Raw genomic sequence first — 3,138 nt, 5'->3', positions numbered from 1 at the left:
AGATGTCAGCCCACTGGTGTAATCGCTTTGCTGAAGTTCAGTGAAAGCCAAATATTTGGCTTAAAGATGGGCTTTTGAGTTTAATTGCCGGTGGTTACAATTATCTGCACAGGCACCCAGGTGATTTGAACGAAGCAGTGAATTCTCAACTCCCCGGGACACAAATGACAGCCTTTATGTGGATGTGTCTATTACAGGAGGCTACGAGGACGTCTCCGTGATCGTGCTCCTCTTGGTGTGTGCGTGCGGGTCACGAGGTCACTGCTGGGAATCCCTGAACTCAGAGGTGGACCGGGGCAGGCATAGTATTTATATCCGACCCAGCCTCCACACAGAGAAGATTGCTGGTCTTGGCAAGTATTGATAAGGTCACAGTGTGTGGATTGTGTGATCGTGGCACCATGGTGGGGGTTGACGGGGCTGGGTGGGGGAGAGGTGGACTTTTCAAAACAGATCCACACTATCTAAGTTCTATGCCAACCCAGGTAGCTTCCTCCTGGGACCTGAGTTCTGCACCTTTGGGATCCCAGGCCTAATCAAATGTGGCCTTGGAGACAGAAAATATTCCCCAATTCCTGAGAGCTCTGAGACTTTCAGGCTGAATTCTCCCTGTGTGTTACAACGCTGGAAATAGACTCACAAGTTCCAAAGAATTTGCTTATGGGTTGGAGAAGGGAATGCCTACCCACTCCAGTATTCTTGCCTGGAAAATCCCATGGACAGAGGAGCCCGGTGGGCTATAGTCCAGGGGGGGTCGCAAAGAATCAGATAAGATTGAGCACAGCATAGCAGCACACAAAATGTGGACCAAGTTCTACCAGGTAAGTATGTTTAAGGCTGTCAAGAATACTGACTCATTAATAGATTCAGTCATCCATTCATTCACTTCTTCATTGGGTCAAATACTGAGCAATGACTGTGTTCTGGGGCCCTGTGTTAAATCCTGGAATACCAAGAAGAAGACACTGCCCCATCCTTGGTGCTAATTCTGCAGGGGAACACAGGTCAGTTCAGAAGTGGTTTCCAAAACAGGGTGATATCAGAAAGGTAGAAGCAGTGACAGTTGAATCGCTGTGAATCTGAAGCAACTGGGACTTTTATATGTGGGAGTGACAGTTGGTACAACATTGTGGGAAATGCCTTGGCAATTACCTACTGCTGCTGCTACTGCTGCTAAGTTGCTTCAGTCGTGTCTGACTCTGTGCAACCCCATAGACGACAGCCCACCAGGCTCCCCCATCCCTGGGATTCTCCAGGCAAGAACACTGGAGTGGGTTGCCATTTCCTTCTCCAATGCATGAAAGTGAAAATTGAAAGTGAGGTCGCTCAGTCGTGTCCAACTCTTAGCGACCCCATGGACTGCAGCCCACCAGGCTCCTCCATCCATGGGATTTTCCAGGCAAGAGTACTGGAGTGGGGTGCCATTGCCTTCTCCAAATTACCTATTAAAGGTAAATATATGGTCATATTCCTGTGACCCAGCAATTCCGCTCCTTCGCTCGTTGTTGTTCAGTCACTCAGTCATGTCCAAATCTTTCCAATCCCATGGACTGCAGGACAACAGGCTTCCCTGTCCTTCACCATCTCCCAGAGTTTGCTCAAACTCATGTCCATTGAGTTGATGTTGCCATCCATACAACCATCTCCTGTGCTTATCTCACAATCAATGTGTGCGTATACCTACCAGATTACATTTACAAGAATGTTCATTGCTGGTTTATTCACAGTAGTTAAAACTGGAAATAACACAGATTTCCATTAAACGGGTTGGACAAGTAAATTGAGGTCTATTCATACAATGGAATAGTATGCAATGATAAAAAGGAATGAACTATTACCACATACACCATGTGTGACTCTCACAGACATAATGATGAGTGAGAAAAGCCAGATGCAAAAGACCAACCACTAGGATCCTGTTTTTATCTGTGATGGTAGAAATCAGCATAGCAGTCCCCCCAGGGGGAGAAGTGCCAGAAATACAAGGGTTGCATACATAAATGAAACTCATGAAGCTGTATACTTAAAATTCACACACTTTACTGCTATGTATAACTCAGTAAAAATTTTAAAGTAAAAAATCTAGTAGCAAATACACAAAACAGAGTGCAATCAGTTAATGTCGAAAAACACATAAAGGATCCCTAAGATTGTAGGAATTATGGACAATGTGCTGGGAAAACTTTCACTTTTAATTGTAAATGCTACAGTTCTAGGAAGAGGACACATGGGATAGAGAGCACCTCGGGACTGCCCTCACCCACAGCACAGTGACCCTGGACGAAATGCCTTCCTGCACTTCACTTCCTAACACTTAAGCTAATAACATCTGAAATTGTCTAATACGGTTCAGTTCAGTTCAGTTCAGTCAAGTCGCTCAGTTGTGTCCAACTCTTTTCGACCCCATGGACGGCAGCACACCAGGCTTCCCTGTCCATCACCAACTCCCGGAGCTTCCTCAAACTCATGTCCATCGAGTCAGTGATGCTGTCGAACCATCTCATCCTCTGTAGTCCCCTTCTCCTCCCGCCCTCAATCTTTCCCAGCATCAGGGTCTTTTCCAATGAGTCAGTTCTTCGCATCTGGTGGCCAAAGGATTGGAGTCTAATATGGTATCTGCAGGTAAACAACTACAAAAGAAGAAAACCTGATTTTCAGGGTTTTCTTTTTCCTTTTATTTGTTTAGATGTCCTCTTGTAAAAAAATAAACTTTGAAATTTTTGATTATTTTAAATTTATGGAAAAGTTGCAAACATCACACAGGGAGTTCTCCCATACGCAGCAGCAGGTTCTCCTCTTGTCAATGCCCAAAATAATGCAGTGCATCTGTCAAAGCCACAAAACCAATGTTGGTGCATTACTGTTAACTCAGCTCCAGACTTTATCCAATGTATTAATTTTCCCACTAATGTCCTTTTTCTGTTCCAGAATCAGACCCAGAATACCACATTGCATTTAATATCTTTCCATTTTTAATTGACCTACAAATCAAAGTTAAACAGCATCCCTGTTTTATAGGTGGTGAGGGTCAGAAACAGTGTAGTTTGCTGGCAGTGGGATGATCACAGGATTTAAATCTTGGTGGACTGTACTTTGTGAAGAGGCAATCTGGTTTAGATGTAGAAGGTGCAGACTCTA

The sequence above is a fragment of the Bubalus kerabau genome, chromosome 22 (genome assembly GCF_029407905.1).
Source record: "Bubalus kerabau isolate K-KA32 ecotype Philippines breed swamp buffalo chromosome 22, PCC_UOA_SB_1v2, whole genome shotgun sequence".
NCBI classification, from domain to species: Eukaryota; Metazoa; Chordata; class Mammalia; order Artiodactyla; family Bovidae; genus Bubalus; species Bubalus kerabau.
The sequence above is the reverse complement of the archived record's forward strand: the minus strand, read 5'-3'. Positions refer to the sequence as shown.